Source organism: Toxorhynchites rutilus, chromosome 3 (assembly GCF_029784135.1).
Source record: "Toxorhynchites rutilus septentrionalis strain SRP chromosome 3, ASM2978413v1, whole genome shotgun sequence".
NCBI classification, from domain to species: Eukaryota; Metazoa; Arthropoda; class Insecta; order Diptera; family Culicidae; genus Toxorhynchites; species Toxorhynchites rutilus.
In genome coordinates this window covers 187,350,850-187,377,302 of record NC_073746.1, presented here as the reverse complement: position 1 = coordinate 187,377,302, position 26,453 = coordinate 187,350,850, and the positions used below count along the sequence as shown (strand labels likewise).

General features: G+C 38.3%; 1 long non-coding RNA gene across 2 annotated transcripts in view; it reads right to left on the bottom strand.

The window, feature by feature from the left end:
• The window catches only part of LOC129774958 (uncharacterized), a 70,438-nt gene extending 45,288 nt beyond the window's left edge, over positions 1-25,150 (bottom strand). For both annotated transcript variants that reach the window (XR_008742821.1, XR_008742820.1), the window contains exon 1: positions 24,925-25,150. This is a non-coding gene — a long non-coding RNA (uncharacterized LOC129774958). The remainder of the gene's footprint in view (positions 1-24,924) is intronic.
• Between the last annotated feature and the right edge of the window lie 1,303 nt (positions 25,151-26,453).

Below are 26,453 nucleotides of genomic sequence, written 5' to 3'. Positions count from 1 at the left end.
ACAACCTGACGTTGTACAGAACCTTATGGACGGGGTAAAGAGGAAGGTGCGAGCATACGGGCTTGGGCTCGAAGTATGAATAAAAAGAAAATGCCAAAAGTTGTATAATAGTTTTTATTTTACTGTCTAAAATTTTCAAAAGGATCGGTCTACAGGGCGAATTTCTACAGCGTTTTTTCCGTGATGCAATTTGATGTGACACACCCTTTATTTGACTTAAAACAGATGATTGTAACTAATTTTATGAACAAATGAAAATTCAAATAAATACCGCAGGACTTTTTTGACAGCCTAATATTATTATTCCATGGCGCGATGAATTCATCTTGGAATGTTTATGAACAATTGGCAATGAAGCCACGAAAAAATGTGCTGATTAGAGGAGCCGCGGGTAAGACGGACAGTGGGGGTATAATGGACAGGTGGTTAATTTGTATAATTGCATTATGAATTTCAAATTTCTGTTGATGGGAAACCCTTCCACATGCTATTCTATCAGGGTACGTTTATGACAAGGTAACCTGGACTAGAGATGGGCGAGCACTCACGAGCCGCTCATTTGAGCCGGTTCGTCAGAAAGAGCGTTCGATCCACGGTTCTTTAAAAATGAGCCGCGGCTTCCAAATGAACGGCTCTTAAATGAACCACGGTTCAGAAAAGACCCACGGTTCTTTTATGAGCCGTGGCTCCTTTTTGAACCGCGGCTCATTCAAGAACCGTTCATTTGAGAATCTCGGTTCAAAAAAAGAAATGCGGTTCATAAAAGAACCGTGTTTTTTTTAAGAGCCTGCTTATTGGTAAAGAACTGTGGATTAGAGATGGGCAAAACGGTTCATTTCAGTGAGCGGCTCAAAGCCGCTCGTTCATTAAAACGAGCCGGCTCATTTGAGTGGGTCTATTTTGAACCGCGGGTCTTTTTTGAGCGGATACTCTTTTGAACCGCGGCTTTTTTAGCCGAGACCCTTTCAAAAAGCAGCTCTTTTTGAGCCGAGACTCTTTCAAAGAGCGTCTCTTTCTTGAACCGAGGCTTTTTTTGAGCCGAGACTCTTTCAAAGCGCGTCTCTTTTTTGAACCGCGGTTTTTTTTTTGAGCCGAGACTCTTTCAAAGAGCGGCTCTTTTTTGAACCACGGCTTTCTTTAAGCCGAGACTCTTCCGAAAAGCGGCTCTTTTTTGAACCGCTGCTTTTTTTGAGCCGCGACTCTACTGAAAAGCGGCTTATACGATGAGATGCAAGTATCGGAAGTTTATGAGTACGATCGCAAAAATGATGTCCTGAATCCTTCGGAAAAAAATGCAGGTAAGATGCTTTTTATGTGAAATATTTGCTTAAATTCAATATTTTTGTTTTAAATCACCCTCACCTTTGACGAAGCTTTCATAACATGGAAGATTCATATTGTTCGAGAAACTATTTGTATTTTCGTCCATAATTCCTTTTTTTCCACCTGAGAATCATTTTCGCTTCACACGAACACGAAGCTTAAGGGGGTAGTACAGTATGTAAACTTGAAAAAATAAAAAGAAAATTATTACTAAAATGTTCCTAGGGATACTTTACTGTAGTTTTTGTCCCAGGTTTCTCCGATGCTCCGTTCCAAAGTGACAAGCCAATTAGTGGACCTTTACGTAAGGAGCACGGATTTTTAAAACGCGTTTTTCTCGAAACTAAGCTTTGCAAACTGGTGGGAGCTCTACCTCCGAAACGGTCCATCCGATTTTGATGAAATAGTTTTTCCTAAATTGAATGTTTTTGTCTCGATTTTTGAGGCAAAAACACTTTTTTTTTCACAAAAAATGTCGCCACTTCGCCAAAAATCAATATTTTGAAAAAACCCTACGTACGATGACAGGAAATATATCCAAGATAACGTTCAAAAATCATTGGTTGAAATCGGTCCACTAGAAAAACTTGTAGAGTTCCAGCCAGTTTATAATTGGACTAACAACAATGTCATTGTAGAAAATATGAGAATTATTTTTGTTCGAACTTTCTCTCGAAGCTTTTCAAAAATTTCAAAACTTTTTCTCACCTTAACATGGGTCGAGACTAATACACTGCATCTCATAACTATAGAACCACTGCATTGTTGCTGAGTTTCCTTTACATGAATAACGTCAATTTCACATGCATTACAATAACTTTCTAATTCGTGGGCCATTTTTAGTTCTCAAACAGTTTAAATAACCCATTCGGGGTGGTTTCGACCTATCTGCGCCATGTTGTAATGTGTATCTCGTTCTACGCAGAGGATACTACTTGTTTGAGCTCTTTAAATCTCTCACACTGCTTGTAAGCTGCATCTACTATTCGTTCGATCACTCCTCATAAGTTATTGATAGGATTTTGATCTGGTAAATAAGCTGGCCAGTCCAGAATGTGAAGCCCATATTCATTAAACCATGCCATGACTTTCCGGATTTTTTTAATTGTTGCCATATTACTCAATTGCGGGGTCTTCCAGATTAAACGCTCTCGCAACAAATTTTAATAACTTCTACTAAAGTAAACCGATTTTCATTTAAAAAAAATAATTAAAAAAAAAACATATTTTAGGACATTTTTTATGTGACCACCCCTTTTTTCGATAACGCGTATTAAGCGGTGAACGAAATTCTTCATGCACATGCACTCTAACATTTCGACTTCGATGCTGTTGAAAATCCGAGTTATTTCTTCTTTGAGTCAAAGGACAAAGTTTCATTAAGGCTTTGGTTGCTCAATTAATACGATTTCACGAATAACAAATTGTACATCTTGACACTAAAAACCATCCGATCAGACTAAACGAGTAGCCGAATACTATCGTCCCGAAGTGGGGAATGCAGTGTTACCATCGACGGAGCGAAACAAAATTTTTATAAGGAGCTATTCGATTTTTTTTGACGTAGGACTACGTCTAACCGGAAGATATAGAGGGTGAAATGGAAATCTAGGCACTGAACAAGTAGGAAAAAATGCAAGATTTGGAACGCTTATAACTCGAGCATTTCTCAATAGATCGCAAAGGTTTTTGCATCAATTGATAGGAAATATATCTACGCATCTATCATAACGAATAACATTTCATTTTTCTTGAGATAAATAATTGAATAATTGTGAAATATCAAGCATTGTCAAAATGCACTATGTGCCCATTTTTGATTGGTCCATTTTGTGCTCCTCAAATCGTACCGACCAAAACGGGCAACCAGAGCAGCAGCGAAATAGAATGAAGCACGATTAGAAAGGAAAAAGAAAAACAGGAAGTGGGTTATATCTATGGTATAACCGCAAGGGTGACGTAGGACTATCGTTGATTTAGAGATCATTTGTTTAAAGTTGAATCTGAATTCATTCTCAATGAATGAATATTTGGAGAACTTCGAAAACGAGAGCGTTACGTTGGAGGCACAAGGTTTTATGCATCCAATATCGGATACGGAAATATCCTACTGATGGGGAAGAATAATCTTCAGAAGCTATCTTTTTAATTGCGATTGATTGAAAAATCACAAAACCAAATGTATTTGGTCACAGTGTTACATGGATAGAAAACATTAAAATAAACTCTTTCATATAATTTTAAATTCCCAGAGGAACTGGCAGATTATTTTCAGTAACGATTAGATATTTCCACATTTTCCTCGATACTGGAAGCCCACCAGTGGATAATGCTAACTCGATAACCATCTGTTAATAACACTTGATTGAAACATATTTGGTCACAGTGTTACATGGATAGAAAACATTCAAATAAACTCTTTTACATGAATGTATTTTTAAATTCCTAGAGCAACTTGCAGATTATTTTCCGGATCTTTTCGATGCTGAATGGCATCGAAACGGAAAGAATTCCGTGGGCGTATGTGTGTGTGTAGCGGCTGCTTCGATGGTCACCTTCTCTTCTCCTGAAGGAACGGCTTCTCTGTGCTCCCTCACAGTTTCAAACAAACTGCTTACGTTTCAGAGCAGATCTCGATCCTTCGCCGTCCAGCACTCTCAGCAACGATGTTGTCTTGTCGATGTCCTCACGAAAAATGAATGCGTCTCACCACCAGAATATCGCTTAAGTATGCTTTTTGTGCGTGATTGAATCGAGAGAAGGCGTGGTTTACGATGGCAATTTGGAAGGCAAACTAGAGGGAAATGAACTCTCTGAGCTCGGAACTTTCGGCGACTGAGAAATAATCGATTGCGGGCGCATACAATATTGGATACGGAAATATCCTACTGATGGGGAAGAATAATCTTCAGAAGCTATCCTGTTAATTGCGATTGATTGAAAAATCACAAAACCAAATGTATTTGGTCACAGTGTTACATGGATAGAAAACATTAAAATAAACTCTTTCACATGAATGTAATTTAAAATTCCCAGAGGAACTGGCAGATTATTTTCAGTAACGATTGGATATTTCCACATTTTCCTCGATACTGGAAGCCCACCAGTGGTTTATGCTAACTCGATAACCATCTGTGAATAGCACTTGATTGAAACATATTTGGTCACAGTGTTACATGGATAGAAAACATTCACATAAACTATTTCACATGAATGTATTTTTAAATTGCCAGAGGAACTGGCAGATTATTTTCCGGATCTTTTTCGATGCTGAATGGCATCCAAACGGAAAGAATTCCGCGCGTGTATGTGTGTAGCGGCTGCTTCGAGTTCTTCCCGGGGAACCGTTTGTGGCATCACTCTCCTCCTGATGGATTCCCTTCTGGCCTAAGGTGCACAAACAGGCTCTTGGTGACACCGTTCATCCGCGCTTTCATGATAAATGAAGAGCTTCACCACAACAGCGACAACATGCTCCAATCGCTGTTCAATTAGAACTGAGTGGATTTCCGAGCGGCGCTCGCTTATATATCGATTGGTGATTTCAATAGCCTGTTTTGAAAGCAAGTTTAAGACTATTGAAACAAGTTTTTGGATGAAAAAGTAACAAGTATAGAACGCGTAGACATTTTATCTTCCGAATGAAGTGTTTATCATACCATTTCGTTCAGTTGTTTAGGAGCATTTGAATTAAAGTATGCACTCTTGTTCACACTCAAAATCTCGGTCTCCGGCGTAACGCTTTCGTTTTCGAAACTTTGATTTTACACCCCGGTATAGAAATGAAAGACGTAGTCCTACTTCAAAAAAATGAACGAAACATTGGTCGCAGTCTCACACATGCGTAATTCTCGAGCCAGTCAGCTTAAAAATCCCCGCTCCGCTGCCGTAACGATCATTCTCATTCAAACCGTACACCACATCGGTTCGCATTACAACACATCAACAAACCAACCCAAGCAGCCATGTCTGGACATGGTAAAGGAGGAAAACTGAAGGGAAAGGCAAAATCCCGCTCGAACCGTGTTGATCTGGAGTTCCCCGCAAGGGTAGCTAGGCCGAGCGCGTTAGTACCAGTGCACCAGTCCACCTAGCCGGCGTTATATAGTTTCGGCCGCCGAAGTGATCGAGTTAGCTGGCAAAGCTGATCGCGACGATAAGAAAACCCGCATTCGGAACAGAACACATTCGGTTCGGTGAACATCAAAACAACAGCCAGTTGCAGCGAGTGGCGAGTGGCAAACGCAATCGCAAAACGGCATCAGGTAGCAGAAGAAAAAAGTTTGTTCTTTATACAATCTGCTTTGGTGGCAAATCCAGAACAAGGCGGCATCGAGGGCGTTCGAAATGGTTTTTTTTTCAAAACCACGAGTACAAAGTTTTCTAAATTGGAACCATTCCATAAAACAAGGCGCTTTTCAGGGCCATTAAACCTTCCAAATAACAGTTTAGGAAATACAGTTCAATGCTTTCTAGCATTAGGTGGTACGAATTCAGAACTGTTATGTTAAAAACTACCCTCCATCCGTTGCTGATGATTGGTAATATCTCTTAGATGAAGGCATGTTTTCTCCAACAGTTAAGAATTGTCCTGGCCACGTCCTTGCAACTGCTAAGGAAAGGGAAGGAATGTTAGTTCGACATTTACTTAAGAGAGATGCAGAGAACTCTACGACCTCTCATAAATGCCTCGGGAATTTAGGAACGTGTTAGTAGGGAAGGTAACTATAACTATAACTACAACTATAACTACAAATGTACTCCAAACTTCCGACTATCGTCTCGTTAATTGCTGTGTAAAAAGAAAAGATTTGTTAAATTTTGATACCATCTTTATTGATGAATAGGTTAAGCTGTGGGAGTGACATTGCAGTTTTCTCTTCTCTCATAAGCACAAACCTCAATACCTAATCATATAACTGACATTTAGTTTGATAATATAGAAAATTTGAAAGTAAATAGTAAATATAAAAAAATTAGTGGGTTATATCTATGATATATCCGCAAGGTTCACGTGGAACTACCTTAGCTTAGCAATCATTCGTTTGTATTGATTAAATTCTTGATTGAATGAAATAGTTTCCAAATTCAATTGAGTTCAATATATTTGCTCTGTGAGTGAAAAAAATGAACAAATGCCGTGTAAAGTCAATTAATTTATTGTGATTGATTGTTCTTCGTTACAAGTAAATTTAATGACGGACCTTTTACTTTTGGTATGATGACTAGAACAAAATATATGTACGGAAGAATTATCAAACGTTTGATGAACCAGCCTAAGGCTGAAAATCTTTCCAATAAAGACAAAAAAAAATTATCAAACGATTATTTTATTTTACATTTCCCTCTGAAGTTTACATCCCAAAAGTGTACATACTTCTCGAATCTCGAATTTGCTTGAAACTGGGAAGTTCATTCGCTTCTAGTGGCTGCACGATTTTCCCAGGTTCCTAAGTTTAGAAGATCATGTTAGGACAGACATATTCCACTCTGCACAAAGGCAAGCGAGGACAAAAGTACTCGCAGTTTGCATTTATTTGCAGAGCCGATTTCCCCAGAAACCTCGGTTTTGAAGTCTGTGTTAGGGAAACACATTTCAATCGGAACAAAAATACCCCCGATTTGTATGAATTCGCAATGCCGATTTCCCCACGCTTCATGGATTTGAAGTCTGTGTTAGGGAAACACATTCCAGTCGGAACAAAAATACCCCCGACTTGCATGAATTTGAAATACCGATTTCTCCAGGCACCTTGGTTTAGAAATCTCTATTAGGGAACACATTTCGGTGGGAACAAAAGCTCCCCCTACTTTCGTGTGTTCTTTTTCTTCTTTTTGGCTTTAAGAGGGTTTAAACTTTTCAGTTCACTCGCCTCTAGGCTCTTTCGTGTGCTTGCAATGCCGATTTCGCTGCTTGGTTTTAAAGTCTTGTTAGGGAACATTTTTCGATGAGAACAAAAGTCCCCCTACTTTCATGTATTTGCAATGCCGATTTCCCCAAGGCTGCTTGGTTTTGATGGCTGTGTTAGGGAAACCGTAAATCGGGCCAATCAAAACGATGCAGTTAGGGCGTTTAGATAACGCCTAATATTTTACAGTTATTCAATTGTTTATCTAATGAAAAACAACATTTTGTTAGTTGCGATAGAAACGTAGAAATATTCCCTATCAAGTGATGCAAACATCTCTCCTATCCAGTACGAAATGTTCGAGCTATAAGCGTTCGAAATCTTTCATTTTTTCCTGCATGTTCTGTGTTTAGGTTTTCATTTTACCCTCCATATATTCCGGTTAGACGTAGTCCCACGTCAATATAAAATGGAATATATTAATATAAATAACGAATAATGTAGGAAATTCTCTAACCGTGATGATCTGCGTAGTACTGGAGGAGTTCTATTTCAAACATAACCAAAATTCTACACAAATGCACACAATTATATTATAAATACTAACTACAGACGAACACAGAGCATTATATATATGTAGTGGAACCACCTACATCATATCCGGGACCTACAAAGGAAAAGACCCTCAATTTCCATGTTCAGGAATCTGAATATAGTATTTAAAATTAAAAAATTAAGCAACTAAAATATGTGATCTGTAAATTATATGTTGTACATAACTGCAATTTGCTTCCGGAATCTGGTGTAAAGTTTACAATGTTATATAAGGAACCCATTTGAATTAAAGTATTCACTCTTGTTTTCAAAACATATATATCTACACTCCTACAATTAATGTATTTTAAACTGATACGGGAGAAAAGGAAAATAAAAGCATGCAACTTAGCTTGATCCATTACAACTTTAATAAATTATAATAATTCCAAAATCACACAACACGGCACGAAATCCGAGTTCACCACGATAAATCAATTTTTACGTAAGAAAATACTGGAAGGGACAATAACGCTCTCACAAGAAATACTACATTCCAGTAATAGTATCATTGTTGGGCACGTACGAACGAGTTACTAAACATGCTATTTCACAAATGAAACACGGAGCAACGAAAATATGCGTCTGCACTTAATGCATATTCGATCGAGATTCCCGGAATCCACAATGATCTCAAATCTGTAAGAAATCAAGCTGTAACGCTCAGATTTAATTCAAATAGGCAGTTACCGAAAAAGTGGTCAATCTACTTTTTCGGTAACTGCCTATTTGAATTAAATCCGTCCGTTCTCTTTATCGAACTTTAAACGCGATGACGGCAATAAATAAAAGAATAGAAGAATTAAATAATAAAGGTAAAAAAATAAGAGAGTTTGAAGAATTTTGTTGACGAGCGTTTTAAAACAATAACTGATCCTTAGAAAAATACAAATCTCGATGATAAAAAAAACAATGATACCGCAGCACTGCCACCACAAAACGTGTTTCCACCGTACTTTTGCGAATGGAACTCTTGAACATGGAGTATGAATCTGGACCTTTGACATAATGGGCCTGATTCTCGAATACACTTCGAATACACTTCACGGTGGAAACGAAATGAAACGTATCCGCGATGACAACTAAACTTATCATTATAATATCAAATTATCTTCAGATGAAATTTTTTTTTTTTTTTTTTTTATCCAAAATATATATTTTTATTAAGGCTCATATGGCGTCAACCTGACGGAGCCGGGAGTTCAATATTTCGACAATGTTTGCCTTATAACTATGTTAGTAATATGTAACCGATTACTCGCGGTTGGCTCGAGGTTAGTATTACAAGTGTTTTCGTAATTGTGATGTTGCTGTCTCCAATGCTCTGTACCTGTGCCCGACACGGGATACTTCCTTTTGGGATGCAGCTGACCATTAATCAGCAACGCCCCCTAGTCTGTACCCCATATCTAGCGTGGTGCGTCTTCTCGACTCGAGGAATCCAGGATAGAATGGTCACTAGCCGGCGCAAACATCAGCTCGTGTAGAGTTGTCATGAGCGATACAACCTTTGGCTCTTGTTGAATGATCAGTGGACTGCACAACCTTTGGCCCGTGTATCTGTAAAGAGTGTGAGTATGTATTGCCGCGACTAAGTAAAAGTTTATAGATCGGATAGGAGGGATATGAAACAGGGACACAACGAAGGAAACATCATTAAACGTTGACATCGGCGTTTCTGAGGAACAGGTATAGATGAAGCAGAAGATCAGGATCACGGCTACCTAAGATATCCCGGACGGGGATATCCGATTGTCTGCCTTGTGCTCTCAGTGCTCTAGAGAGCTGAGAGCGAGCAGCATGGAATCGGATACACGACCAGACAATATGCTCGATGTCGTGGTAGCCATCGCCACAATCACAAAGATTGTTTGCTGCGAGCCCAATGCGATAGAGATGCGCGTTTAGGTTGTAGTGATTGGACATAAGCCGAGATATCACGCGAATGAAATCACGACCTACATTCAATCCCTTAAACCAAGCTTTCGTCGAAACCTTAGGAATAATCGTGTGTAACCAACGACCGAACTCATCTTCACTCCACATGCGCTGCCAACTAACGAGTGTGTCCTGACGAGGAATGTGAAAAAATTCATTATAGGCAATTTGCCTTTCAAAAAGTGTGCCTTCTGAAGCGCCCACCTTAGCTAGCGAGTCCGCTTTCTCATTCCCCGGAATCGAGCAATGAGAGGGAACCCATGCTAAGGTAATCTTGAATAATTTTTCGACCAAAACACTCAATAGATGTCTTATTCTTGTTAGGAAATAAGATGAGCGTTTATCAACTTTCATTGAACGAATTGTCTCTATTGAGCTGAGACTGTCTGAAAAAATAAAATAATGGTCGATGGGCAGTGTTTCAATGATCCCTAGTGCGTAGTATATCGCACCCAGTTCAGCGACATACACGGAACAAGGATCTTTGAGTTTGAAAGAGGCACTGGAATTTTCATTGAAGATGCCGAAGCCAGTGGACCCGTTTATGAATGAACCGTCAGTAAAGAACATTTTATCAGATCTAACTTTCCCATATTCTGCCGAAAATATCGGCGGAATAGAATCGGAGCGTAGATGATCTGGGATTCCATGGATTTTTTGTCGCATGGACAGATCAAAATTGACAGAGGAATTGCAAAAGTATGGGAAGCAAACTTGGTTAGAGATGCCCGGTGAATGGTGCACTTCATGGGTAAGGAAATCATGGTACAAAGACATAAAACTTGACTGAGGAGTCAGTTGGAGTAGATTTTCGAAGTTATCAATCACCAATGGATTCATGATCTTGCAACGGATGAGAAATCTGTAGGATAATTCTGTGAATCGAAGAGTAAGCGGGGGTACTCCTGCCAAGACTTCGAGACTCATCGTATGTGTCGAATGCAAACACCCCATTGCTATACGCAAGCAACGATATTGTATTCTCTCCAGCTTGAGAATATGAATCCTGGCAGCTGATCGGAAGCAAAAACTGCCATATTCTAACACTGATAATATCGTTGTTTTGTACAACTGAATGAGGTCTCCTGGAAATTTTTGTATGAGATTATTATATCAAATAAAGAAAACAAAGTTTTCCACTCACATTGAATACAAGTTTGATACGAAGAAGTTCATTTTCATTAATGATTTTTTATTTGAAAAGTGCTCATTCTGCCTGAAAACTCATTATTATCTTCGACACTTCACTAACTCGTAAAACGTAGTTCAATGGCGTGCCGTTTATTTCGTTTCCATCGTGAAGTGTTTTCGAGAATCAGGCCCAATACCTGTAAAATGGAATTCAAATTCAATTCGTTTTTAACACGTTTATGTCGGCGCGTACCATCGGTGGCCCGCACTATACTGCCACATCGATATTGTATCATTGTGTCGTGATAACGAAAGTTACAAGCAAATGTACGGCGCACGTCCGTACCTTGATGATGTATCATTGTGTTTAGAACCTGATAATTGAATTTGAAATACGAAATCGGTTTATGTAGCTTGAGTGCTCCGACTTCGGAACCGAAAATAATCTCCAATTGTAAAAACAAGGATAGTTTAGTTGAGATGAGCCAGTTAACGGCTAAAAATCTCTTACTGAGGGAATAAGAAAGATAAGTTAAATACATGGGAAATTGAAAAAAAAATTAACAAGCAAGACTGAACCTCAACTCTCATGTTAATATTATAACGTCGAATCATTTGCACTCGCCCATTGTGAAACGCCAGCACGAGTAACTAACGATGCGCATATATTCGTGTGGTAGTATTCGTGTACGGTTCTGTCTTGTTTGTGCCGTATAGAGCAAGCTACAGTGGAAGTCCGATTATCCGCGGAAGCGAGTTCCATAGCAATTCAATAGAGCTTCACGAAATTTTTGAGTGAGGAGTAGGCTTTTGTTCTGGTCATGGCTAATATACACGACCTTCGAGCTGCGTAGACTAATGATTTCTATATTGATAAAACAAAGATTTCATGCTAAAACATCTTTTTCTCGCGTTTGCAACTTATTTTTAGTGCATCATTGCGTTATCTGCGATTTATTTTATCCAGCATGATCTTGCCAGACTATTACGCGGAAAATCGGGGTTCTACTGTACTTGATTGCTTCCTCTCTGTGCATCGTATGACTCGATGGAGCTAGCGAAAAGCGAATATAATTCAGGAACGCCAACCTGACATCATTATTTATTATTTACATCAAATATCTGAGTTAAAAGGCTTAGTTAAAAGATATAAATGGTAATAGCTAAACTTAGCTGCAATGATTCCCAGCACAAATGCCGCACCAGGAACGCGAGCCGCCTTCCTCTGTGACAGAATCACTGCTGTATATCAGATGTGTGTGCGTTTACTTTGAATAACACAACAAACACACACGCACGGGGCGCTGAAACACTCAAACACTCCGCCAGCTCCGATGCACAAATAAGAAGATTTCGTATATTTGCATAGAGCCATTTTACACGAACTCACACACGCGACGGAACGAGAAACAAATCATAACATGAAAACGAATGAGCTGAACACACACACACTAAACGGTACTAAGCATAGAAGCAGATTATTTCCTCCGAAAAAGATATTTTCGATTATAAATTTATGAAAACTATCCACAGAAATTGAACAAACTCCACGGTATTTCTTTGTATCGAGGCAGGAAATTCACTTATCCGTTTGATAGACGCATTTTCAACTGAAGCACCAAATAATGCACCGAAATCTACGACAAAAAGACAGAGCGCAAACGAACATGTCTGATCTGTACCATCGCTCAAACAGCAATCCCCAGGAAATACAGTTCAATGCTTTCTAAAACAATATCCAAAATAATAATAAAACAAAAATTGATTTTTTCATAATTTGTTTGCCAGGATATGATGAGTATGTGAATTTGGCAGTTGTTCTGAGCTTATTGATTTTCACCAATTCTTAAATTGCTTCTAGATTGAAAGTACAGTAATTTACAATTATCTCGACATTTAGCTAATTGGATGGACCTGTAATGTGACATATTTAGTTGGACATTTTTGTAAACATAGAGTTCGGGGTCCAAATTATGACCCCACATTGAAAGTCGACACTGTACCACTGTCATCACAGGTTAAAATTTTCTCCAATCCGATACTGAGTGGTAATGCGACGTGCCATTGAATGTAATTTACTGTAAAATATGTCACAAGCTGGATGGGAAGAAATTTTCCAACTGTGAAAGCTGTGGCGAGTGGCAAATGCAATCGCTAAACAGAAAGGTTTAGCCGAACAAGATGGGGATATCGAGTGATAACAAAACAATAAACTCTTTAGATTGAAAATAATTTTGTGATCCTGAAAAGAACCCTTTTTAGCCTGCATGTGAATCCAACGAGCGAACAAATCGTAATGAATGTATTTTTTGCCATCGCTCCCTTTTAACGCTCATTCGTTCGTCTCGTTGGACTCGCCCCTCTGGCTGAGTCTGCCGATTTGTCTCTATCCTGTGAGTGTGTACCGCTAGAGTATAAAACACGCGGACCCCAAAAAAATATCTTATTTTCTTTCAAACTGTAAACCCGTGTGGTTGTACGGCATCGGCATCGTGGACGTAACAAAGGAGGACAAGTTAAAGTCTCACTCGAACCGTGCAGGTCTCCAGTTCCCTGTTGGTCGCATTCACTGATTGCTCCGCAAGGGTAACTAGGCCGAATGGATTGGTGCCGGAGCACCAGTATACCTAACAGCGATTATAGAGTTTCGGCCGTCGGAGTGCTCGAGTTGGCTTGCAAAGCTGCTCATGACAATCAGAAAACCCGCATCAAGAACAGAGCAGCTTCGGTTCGGCGCTCATCAAGGCAACAATTAGTTTCAGTGAGTGGCAAAGTGTTCCTCCGGCACGTCGCATTAAATGTAATTTACTGAACAATATGTCACAAGCTGGATGGGAAGAAATTTTCCAACTGTGAAAGCTGTGGCGAGTGGCAAACGCAATAGCTAAACAGGAAGGTTTAACCGAACAAGATGGGGATATCGAGTGATAACAAAAACACAACACCAAAGGTTCTTTTAAGAACCATCAACATGTTCATAAAGAGTAAACAGTAAACTAATCCATTTTTCAGGTAGATAGGTAGGTATTCACGTAGGAGAAGAAAATAAAACAATATATTTAAAATATATATTTAACAAAAGCTGTCCCCTTTGTATAGTCCTACGTCACTCCGGTTATGTCCCCGACATTACCCACCCGTCTTTTTGCGTGAGAATTTAATTACGGTGTCATTGATGCAAAAGCAGAAGTAAATGATTCTGAAGTACTTCATTGCATTTCTGACTATGCATTCGTATTTATGAAAAGCTATCTGAATCAAGCCTTTTTGAAAATATTTCCCTCAAACCATCAAACTGCCGCCTACAAAGCCACGAGTTGAAAAATTACACGCCATGTTCCGTAAGTACTTTCAGTATGAAAAAATTCTATTCAAGTTGAATTTCTTTTTATCAGAGAAGTTCTCCTGAAAAAGTGAAACTCATGAGATTGGTTACCCCATTAGTTTTTGGACCCGCAGCTTTGGAGATGGGATTTTTATGGATTAGAGAGAATTTCCTCAAAAAAAAAACTAGTTTAGATAGCTTACCATCAACACGAATGAGCAGTCAGAAGTGTAACGAAGTACTTCAGAATCATTTACTGCAGTTTATTCATCAAAAACAATGTGATATTATTACTGCTCACTCTCGGTCAGACGGACCTCGACAAGACCCCAAGAACCTGGTCTAGCCACAGGGACTGTCTGAGGCGGGTTCCAACACCTCTTTTCCTGGCTAGCTTGAGCGTGGGATTCGGAGATCCCAAGGTCGGCTCACTAGGACTTTTCTCGGAAACACAAAGTTAAAACCATCTATTCATTCTCAATCACTATTTTTTTTAATTCTAGTCACTTACAAGTTCGTGTGTGTCGTGTGTCGTGTGTGATGGCCGGCCGGCTGGTCCTCTGGTCCTCGCTGGTCGTCTGGTTGATGATTCTGGTGGCTGGCGAGGCTGGATCCCGCGTGGCTGGCTGGTTCTATGCAGTTATCCGCAATGGCAGTCAAGGCATAAGCCTTTAAAAATGGGTCCTGATCCCTGATTCTTTCTTAATCCTTTTTCCACCGTCTTTTCTCTTTCCTCTCTCGTTACAATTTATCTTCCACTTGTAACTTTACTTCAACTTTTCAACGCCTATCTTCTTCGACTATCACTGTTTAATTTTTTTGTTTTTCAGGTGATTTTAGCTCGACGATCGCAGTGGAAAAGAACTAGGCAAATCTCCTAGTTCTATTCCTAGGCTCATTATTGCCCCCTCCCAACATCCAGCCTCTCAGTCCACCCTCTCGATAATATATTTTCCCATAATGTATGTCTGTATGTGTTTCTGTGTAACCTCCTCTCTGTCTCCCTAACTGTTATAAAAGGTTGTCAGTGTCCTCTATGCGCGATTCTGGTGAAGTCATAGGGCAAACTACCCAAAACGGTAACAATATATGGGTGATTCAGCATCAATCCATAACATTCGGAAAGTCATGGCATGGTTTAATGAATAAGGGCTCCAGATTATGGACTGGTCAGCTTGTTTACCAGAATTGAATTTTGATATTAAACCACTCAAAATGCTTAATATTGGAGCAGCTCAACACGCGGAATCACGATTTTCGGTTCTTGTTTCCCTTTTCCACTTTTGATCAGTATTCATTGCCATAGGGTGGCTTAAATATTATAGAATAACATGTAGAAGATGTTCTCATTAACAGAAATCTGAAATTCAAAATGTAACTATACAAATCGACCACCTGTCCATATTACCCTCACTGTTCGTTTTACCCACGGTTCCCCTACATGGCGCAGCTTGGTCGAAACCATCCCGAATAGGTTATTTGACCTGATTGGGAACTAAAGATGACCTACGAATTGGAAACTTTTTTTTTTTTTTTTTTATCTTCGCTTATTTTTCGTCGGCCTATTTCCGCCACTTTAGTGCCAATCACCGACATCAGGGAGGCGACTCCACCTGTTCCTACCTATCAGACTCAACAACTCATGAGCCGGGCCAACTTCTTTTACTTCCGCTCCGAAGGAAGACGTAACCAGAGATTTTTCGCCTCAGAAAATCCCAACGACGCCAGCTGGGATTGAACCCAGGCCGATCGGATTGTGAGGCTGTTACGCTAACCATACAACCACTGGCGCCGTCGAATTGGAAACTTATTGTGATTCATGTGAGATTGATGTTAGTTTTGTGAAGGAGATTTTATTTATATATATTCATCATAATTTACCACTGGTTGATTTTCAGTACTGTCATAAAATAAATGTTATGTTATGTATAGAAATGATTTAATTGTAATAACATTCCTGACATGTCAATAAACACTATTTTCAATTGGGTGATGTTTATATGCTTTTTGTGCTATGATTCATCTTTTGCTAAGAAATTATATTTTTCTAATATCCGGTATCCGGCCTATCAATTACCGGATAGTTACCGGATATATGTTTTGTCTTTAGTTTGTATTCAGCTTGATGTCAGTTTCATTTTTGTGTAATATATCAATGTATCAGCTGAATAATGATGAACAATCCTGCAAAAAAATTGCTTCTTTCAAGCTATAGAGCGATTTATGATTATTATTCCGTTTGACAAGTTGCACCTCCAACTGTAATGGAATACACAGTTCTAGTGGTTCGTGCTACGGGGTGAATTATTGAGTCATTAACTCGCTTTGACCCTGCACGAGTGCACCAAATGCACGAGAGGCAGTAACATACATTTTGTGTAGATGGATTAGCGTGTGTGAAAGAAACTCGTCATTATCCGCCGTCGGTGATGGCGGTCAACGACGTTTGTGTGGCACGCGTGATGTACATTTTACTGAATCAATGTCAGCCCGTTTCTCACATCAGGCGGTTCTGGTGTTTTTCTGCTGTCCATCGGGTGGTTAGCAGAGCAGAATCAAATCTACGTTCAAGTAGTTCGCACTCGCTCGACTGAAACACGCAAGTAGTGTCGGCTTTGAATATTGTTAATAACACTCATAAATAATTATTTTCAATTTAGTTGAGTATATTTCAACCTGATCGTTGACAGCAAGTCACGACATTCGATGCTTAGCGCATGATATGTCAGTTAAAAGGAAAAATGACGCCTTTTACGCTAAGCGCTTTGCGATCATATTGCACACACAAGTGTGACTATAAATGGATAACGACTAACGATTGATCGAATAATTTACTAATAGCAAACTGTTATAGAAGGTCTATTAGAAGGAGATGAAATCACCGTTATTCCCATGGAGTGGTTCTGAGTTGAGACAATATTTTTTTCTCACGCCATTCTCACAATGTTAAAGAACGTTTGACACTGCATCGTAATGTAATTTTATGAACAAATAAACTATATTAATTGTAAGCTCAACGACAATAAGGATCTCGATTTACGATTCTCGAACGTGGTTTCGTCTAATCCAGCGTCTTATTCGCTTGGATAAATAATTGGGATGCACTAATGCACTAAAAGTTGGGAATTATTGTTGTTTCACCAATCCTAGCATTGTTGCTCTATTTGTGTGTAAAAATCCGAATACTTTCACTTAATAGGGCATTTATCTCTGTCAGCAAGAGGATCTCCTCCGTTGACATGATACGATTCTGAGTCTGTTCCGGCAAGAAAAATATGCTCCATCACCGTCAACTGACACGTAGCGTCGTAAAATTTTCTGTTCGTTCCCTTGGTTCTGGTCATCACGATGCTCGGTTTTCTTGAAACGTCGTAAATCTCAACGAAAACCCGCTGTCGCTGCGTTGGCACGCTGCTGCTCTACCATGCTCGATGTCGCCGCGCTGTATGTTGTGATGTGATTAAAATTGTGTGAAATCTCAAGTTGCTTGTGTTAATGAGTGGTAGGAAAAATAGAAAACCCTAACAGCTGCAATATGTCAAGACATATATCACCCGTGAGAGTTTTGACATTTTTCCTTCTTAAAAGTTAATAGAAGTGAAATGGAAAATACACGAGAGTAAGACGTGGGGATTTTCACGCTGCTCTCATCAGCCAGCAAGTGTGAGTTTATTTATAACAGTCATCCAAATACGACTTGCAATACTCTTCTCGATGTAAATGGAAAGATTTATAGGGAGGCCAATTTGTAAAACATTCCACTGGTACGTTTCAAGAACCCGTGAAAATTATTTGTTTTGAAATTTCACCGGAATGGGTATACCATTTATCTCTACCGTTAATAGTTAATTTGTAACTAAGAATCTATGGGTTATTGGATTTACCAAAAGAAAATAGTAGGATAGTTAGTCTGACCAAATAGTTCAGGAATAAAAATGAGACACGTAAGTAAAAAACACAACATTTTTTGTGGAATTTCATGAATGAGTGAATAAAACCGGGAATAAAGCCAAACAATCGAACATTCTTAGATTTACCTACTTTGTTCTCTACAACGAATTTTATGGTGGAGAGACTTTGCAAATCAGGATCTTTTAGAAATTTTATCATACAAATTGTCACATTCCATATCGAATTTTTGTCGTGACTTTTTCGTTGCTCACATAATGTTCATCGTAAAAAAATCTTACAACTGATCCGGTACTACCGGGCAGACACAAAATATAACTAGTCAACTTCACGAATTTCTTACACTCTATAAATTCGTTTTCCATTTCTGAAAATATTTGCACCGAGTGATTTGCAACTAGCACAAATTTATTGTTCCTAACTTTTGTCTCAATTATTATAATTCCTCTGATAACTGTCCACTAATCATACAATATGTTTTATCTATCTCAATTGGAAGTGCTTTTTTACGAATGCTACACCCAAACTAGCGTTGGCAGAAAACATGCCATCTTTGGCAGAAAAGATGCCATTTCCTGGTCATGAGAGTCAAATGCGCAAAAAATGAGCTATTTTGAAGCTTAAAAATGATTTGTATGTATGCGTGCAGATATCTCTTTCTGTTTTCTTTTCTCTTTTCATTTGGGATTGTGCAAAAAAAAAGTCCATACGACGTCAATGGGGATCGAACCAAGGCCGGCTGGCTGGAATGCGAAGTTACTTTACACGACCGCGCTATCCATATAGCTGCCAGCGCTATTACAAAGGAGCGTTATAATATTACACCTCATCATAAAATGAAGTTGGAAGGTGTTTTCCAAGCCGATAAAGAAGATCATGAACGAGAATATATCTTTCTCTGTCTGGGCCGTGTATTTGGCAAACTATACGAAAAGCTTTCATTTAAATGTGTCTTCTGATTCGCTCCCTCATATTGGCTCTAATATATATATATCATACAAATGATATACATGTATTGGGGAGTAGAACATTTTATATTATCTTTCAGCACATTTAATGTAATAAATCGGGACGCCAGAAAATGTGCTAAAAATTAACTTTGGGTGTACTTTCAATCTGTTCGTTCAGGAAGGGGCTTCAATACTATCTGTAGTGTTTCTCCTAGACTAGCCTTCCATTTTGCAATGTAGTCCAACACAGTATCGTGAAAATGTTTCATAAGCTTTAGGAAATTTAGCCTTCTGTATTTAGTTTGAACCATATCTCTGGTTTATCAGGTAGTAGTTTAATGCATGGTGTTTCAAATTATTCGCGCAGGATAATGAGCAAAATTAATATCCAAATTCAAATTCGAAAACAAATACACAGCGCTACACAATTTTTCCCTGGCTCAAAAATAAACGTCGCAATGTAGTCATCGCCATCCACCGGCTCTACCCACAATTTTTCTAAAAGTTTCAAAAGACATCTGAAAAAAAAAAAGAAAAGGGAAATCACGCTGAGATGACTTCGGAAAAAAGCACTGCTTTTTAGCGCAATTCTCGCCCGATTTCGCCCGAATCGCAATGCATTGGTAAAACATATGACAGGTACGGTCATCCGGGGGCAAATAGGTCACCGAGGTGAAATTGATCGAACGTACTAATGAAAATGTACAGAAATTTTTAAAGCTGTTTTTTAATTAAATTGAAAACTTTTTATATGAAACTATCAATAATCATCTGTATGTTCTTTTCGTCAGATATTCATCGAATAACTTTTTAAATTGCATGATAATTTATCTTCTTCTGAACATCATTTTCGTTTCCATTTTAAAGCATTATAAAGAAACATATTTTCAAAAAAAAAAAAAACAAAACGTTATTCATAGACGCAAAACATATTAATTCACACTCAGTTGATTCTTTTGGAATTTTGATGATCTGATAGTTACAATTAGTTTTAATAGTACAGGTAGGACTCGATTGTCCGGAGACTCGACGATCCGGGAATCGATTATCCGGAATTTTAGACTCGAATATCCGGAGTATTTTATTTTGGATTTTCAGAAATTTTGAATAATTTGCATAATAATTCTATATTGAATAGCTAATATGGGTGTCAAATGAAAGGGCTTGACTAGTAGAATACAGTTATTTGTGAAAAATGCAAATCCAAGATGCCGGTCACTACAAAATGACAGATTACATATTTTCTCAGAACACCATCAATATGGGTATCAAATGAAAGGGCTTGACTAGTAGAACACAGTTATTTATGAAAAATATAAATCCAAGATGGCGACCACTACAAAATGGCGGATTACATATTTTCTCAGAACTTCATCTCTATGTGTATCAAATGAAAGGACTTGATTAGTAGAACACAGTTATTTATGAAAAATGCAAATCCAAAATGGCCGCCATTACAAAATGGTGGATTACATATTTTCACAGAACCCCTTCAATATGGATATCAAATGAAAGTGCTCGACTGGTCTACTGTGTTCTACCATCATGAAAAATCCAAATCCAAAATGACCGCAGTTCCCAAATAAACAATTACTTCAGCTTGCCCTGTTTGTATGTATGTTTGAGTGCGTGTAGTGTTGTCCCACATTAATAGAAAATTGACCCCGTTCCTGATGACTGCTTGATCTGAAATTTGGAACATACCTTTAATTCTACTGTCATCATGAAACTGCGTATTCTATAATATTGAAAAATTCATTTTGGCCGCCGCTAAAAAATGCCTGAAAATAGAACTTTTTTGCTTTACTAGACAACCAATGCACAATGGTCCAGGAGATGCATTTAAGTGGAAATTAGCATTTTGAGCTCGACGGTTGTTCTCTAGTTGTTCTGGTATTAGCAAAGAGTTACAATCTAAATATTCCAACAGCTGGCCTTTAACATTATTTTCCAATATTTTCTCTAAGGTGTGCCACATGTTGATGGGACGAAACTCCTCGGCTTTAATCGTTCCAGCAACCTTTTGGATCGGAACAACTAAAGATTCTTTCCACACTTGAGGCACATGCCCAGTTTGCAATGATGTATTTATAAGGTCCAGCAAAATGCGAGAAATGATATGAAAACAGTCTTGAACAACTCTAGCATTAACATAGTCTACTCCAGCCGTTTTTTCTAATGAAAAGCAAATAGTTTTCAACTGACCTAATGTAATTGGGTGGAAATCTTCAAGTCTACAATTACTATTAACCGGCTATTTTATTTCATCGGGTTCTGGTCAATAGATTGATTGATCAATAAAACACTATCGACAGAATAAGCGTTAAACTTAGATGCTATTACTTGCTCGGATTGTTCTAATGTGCCATTGAAGGTTATGGACCGCGGTTTGCAATTACTTGACTTCAATAAAGATTTTAAAATTTTCCATAACTCCTTGCTGTTGTTTTGATGCTGATCAATTTTCCTCTGATAATATTCACAACGAGTTTTTTTTATTGATTGTGAATATTTATTCCGCGCGATCGTGTACCTGTTCCAATGAATATCACTATTCGTTCTACAAAACTTTTTGTACCATCTGACCCTCTTACGTTTAAAACGTAGAAGATCCAAATTGTACCAGCTGTTCGAGTTTTTCATAGAAACCAACTTTTGATCAACTAGCTGATTTGTACACGTTTTCAGGACGTTAGTTAGAACAGCTGTAGATTCATCTAAGTTACTAACCTCGAATGGAAAATCCAGGCTCCTCTCCACAAGGTTCGAAATAGCCTGTTTAGAATATTTTCTCCAGCACTTCAATTTCACATAATCTTCGTTGCTAATGAAACTATCCAAAACGTTAATAACTATGGTCTCATGATCGGTTATTTTTAAATCAGTATCTGTTAATGAACAAACACTATCAAAATTGGAATACACATGATCAATCAAAGTTTTACTGTGCCGGGAAATACGCGTAAACTCATTCACAGTTTGTTTTAAATTGAAAAATTCAGCTAAACGCTTCAAATGATTCGAATTATGGTTATCACACCAATTAATATTAAAGTCACCAGCTAGTATATTTAGTTTACTAGAATCAATGAACATTTCGAGCCAGTTTTCTAACTTTTCAACGAAACGTTGGTCACTAGAGCTGGGAGAGTGATATAAAACACCATAATTACCCATCTTCATGCCACGTGCAACTGTTATGCCTAAGAACCAGTTTCCATCAATCATTTCGTTGAGACGAAGATTGAATTGTACTGATTCTCTGACATAAATAGCAACACCGCCAGTATGTCTGGAATGTGATAAACAAGCAGCAACATTATATCCCAGAATATTATATTGATCAAATGATTGAATTTCAACAATGTGGGTTTCTGATAATAAAACTAAAAGTGGACGCTTTTCCTCAACAATCTGACGTAATGCTACGTAGTTTGTTTACAACCTCGCGATATTTAAATACAGTACATGAAATTGATCCACAATTCTTTTGGAACATGGTTGCTATTTATTGAAATGCAAGCTGCTTTTTTTCTAATTGTATAGTCTTTTATAAACCGAGCATTCAGAGCAAAAAGCGACATGGTTAGCGTTCAGGTTCATTTTGCGCTCTTTATTAATTTTTAAACAATTAACGTATTTCAATACAGTTGACTTGCACTCGGATGTTTGGTGTTTTTGGCTACACCTAGAGCACGTATCACAATTATTGCATACTTTGCTCTTATGACCAAATTCTCCGCATTTGAAGCATCTTAACACATTCATCGCGGGAACTACGGAGCACCGATCAAACCCCACATACCATTATATGTGTCAACATCTACTTCAATAACAGAACTATACTTGTTATATGTGAAGCGTGGATTCTCGAACGTATTTATAACTTTTACATCCTTTATCGTGATACCTTCGTTTTGACTTTTTAAATAGTCAACGGAGATATCGGAGGAATACTGGTCGCTCATGCCCACAATTTTCAATCTTGGCACCGATATGGGAACAACAGCACTATATTTCTCAACCAGATTAGTTTCAATATCATTCCTCACATTGTTTAAATTTGCTCCAGTTGCACACTCAACAATGATGGAGCCATCTCTACCATTTCTGAAATTGCTTATTTTGTGTGCTCTTGGATCAAATTTATTTTTCAAATGCTAGAGGTAAACATAGTTATTAAATGATAGAGGTAAACATAGTTCAACAACTTTGTAGAACAATTTTTTTGTCTATCTCTTGGAATAACCGATATAGCGCCATAAACAAAGTTTATTGTTATTTGTTTAAAGTTATTTGAAAGAAAATACAGGGTTTTCCATTTCGGGCTTCCGAAAGTATACAGCCCTGCGCTGACAACCGTTTGACATAGCTGTCAACCAAAGCGTCATATCGTTAGTTGAATGTCTGCCATTTTACAATATGGATCGTTTTAGCATCGCACAACGTTTTAATTTTGTTAAATTATACTATAAAAATGATGAAAAACCGGCAAACACCCAAAATTTCCGTATATGGGGCTCAGAAAATCCACACGTGATTGTTGAGAGGCCATTGCATCCGCCAAAAGGCGAGACGGTAACTGTGAATGGTGAGCGCTATGGCCGCATGTTAACCGATTCTTTTTGCCACAAATTGAAGATATGGATACGGATGACATGTGGTTTCAGCAGGACGGCGCCACGTGCCACACAACACGACCGAACATGGCCATATTGCGAACGAAATTTGAGGGACGCATAATTTCGCGTTTTGGTGATGCCAATTGGCCGTCCAGATCATGCGATTTGAACCCGCTAGACTTTTTTTGTTGGGTTATGCGAAAGACCGTGTCTATGCCAACTCTCCGCAAACTCTTGAACATTCGAAAGACAACATTCGAGAAGTTATGACCGAGATACCGCCCCATATGTGCCGAAAAGTCATCGAAAATTACCTGTTCCGGATCAAGGTGTGCGAGGAAGCCCTGGGTGGACATTTGAATGATGTTGTATTTCACACATAATGGCATAAACCAAACTTTAATTTGAAATAAAAGCTTCTTCGAAATTCAAATTCTAAGTGTGTTTTATTTCAATTTACTTTCGGAATGTAAAGTTGGAAAACCCTGTAGTTCACTTTACATGATGCGTGATTTTCAAAACTGTGATATTTTTCGTGATTGAGTAAATTAAAATTGAAATCATGAGTTTTGGGTAAAAAACCATCAATAACTTTGAGTAGAATTAATATATTGGGTGTAGAACTTTAGATAAATGATATAGGATATATCGCTTTCCGTTAGAATGAAGAGGGACATCCAGATATGTGCCAAAGCCCATGAAAAAAAACATAGGTAGAGTTCCTGGCGGAAGCTAAGTTTTCAGCACTGTGGTATTTAAAATAATGAATTAAATATAATTTTATTTTATACTCAAAATACGGTTCAAGTTGATAAAAAGATGGGACAATCAAAAAGGGTCGAAAAAACGGTACTGTCCTGTTAAAAACGGTACGTTTGGTCAGCCTAAGGATAGTGCATGGGCAGATCAAATGTATGGAAAAATGAGAATGCTTCCAATTTTTATAGATTTAAACTGGATTAGGAATACGTAATGTATAGCATATTTAACCAATTAAAAAAATCCTATTCGATAGGAAATGAAAATAATCAGAATTCACTTGTAGCGAAAATAGTTATTGACGTAAACTTTATTACCTAAAAACTTCACCTGTTTTCTGAATTGACTCCCTTACTGAAATACTTACTCCCACATGTTATTATTAATTTTATCACAAAAATACATAATAAACTTGATTTTTTCTATCAACCAAAAAAGCACTTTAACCGCTATTCAATTCGTTTTTTGAAACCCAAATCCTGTTTTTTTTTAAATTTCGCTGCAATATTGTCGTAATTCCTCACCGAGTATCAATCAGGTAAAATACCACTGATGCTACTTTAACTGGACTGCTAGGGCATTTTTATTTATTTGAAGTTTTGCGCTTACTGTTTGGAAGCCTAGTTAGCAAGTGGAATTCGACAATTGGGTTGCCCTTCCAGTCCAGTTAGCGAACGAGTACAGTACTACTTCAACGGACAACCACAGGTATCTCAAGCAGTACTTCGATGTAATATACGGCGTTTCACTTCGAATACTTCTCATAAGACTAATGAATTACGTTTCATTTAAACCGGATGGCATCAAGATTTATTTGTTTATTTGTCCCCCATCACGACGCAGATGCGAACGTGTGTATAACTAGCTGTCAGTTTAATGTCGTCACCTGTCGCTAGCATTTCTTATTGCTGTACCACCGATAGGCACATATATAAAGAGCCACGTCGTTTCGGTGTTAGTCGTTCCGCTTGTCTGTCCCATTCACGCCGGGGGAACAACATGGGCCGAGTAAACCAAGCCAAGCAAAGAATGGACGGGGGGGAAGATTGAAACCAATATTGTCAGTAAAACGTTGTGTAGGTTGGCAGCAATTAGCCTCGTATATAAATCGTAGAAGATTTGTCCGCTCGCCTTCTGCATTTGTGTTTCAACCATTTTAACTTGTTTTGCTCTACAACTTGATTTATTCACCACGTTCTTGGCGGATGTTTATCATCGAAAACGACATTTCTAGCAGGAGTGGATTGTACGTTCACCTCTTTCAACGCTTACGAATCTGTATGTGATAATTCAGTTTGACGCAAAGTTTGCATTTATATGTCTATTAATTATCCATTTAATTGACTTTGTCAACTGAATGTAAATTGAGTACACTGTTGTTGCACTTGGACCTTTTTCTAGTGCATGCACATGACGTAACGAGATAACGAGCGGCTCAAATCAGTATTGGGAATGTTTCATTCATTCACGTTTCATTTACTTCAATTCAAACAACTCATGTTTCAGTTTTCGACCAAACTGTAGCAAGTTGATATTTGTATCCTTGATTGGGATGATAAAGAATATTTTATTTCTGCAGCGACAAGTTTCGTCCATATTTTAGAAAATTTACAGTTTTCTTGTTTGGAGAAGTCTTGGCGTAGGACTGCATTGCCAAACGGATCAAGAAAATTTGCATGCCAATGAAATTGGAAATTCTCTAAAATTTTTCCAATTTCCATTTTTTTTTGAATTGACGGAAATAGAAAGTATTCCCATTTTGCATACATTTGTTCTGGGGATGCGTGCGCAACTATTGTAGCGTCGAAGCACAACAGCAATATACCAATGCGACATTCACAGGCAAATGGCTCGCTAGAAGTGCAGTTGCAGTGCTCGCTTCGCTTAGGGGAAAGGATATTTTGCAACTTGAGCTCCGTCCGTTTTCAACGTATTGTCAGGTGCGAAAACATAGAAGATGTAATTTTCGATTTCTATTTCAGTCTCGCTCCAGCCCGAAAGCAATCAACAGGCTTTCCTAGAGTTAAGTGCAAACATCTTGCTACGGCGACTT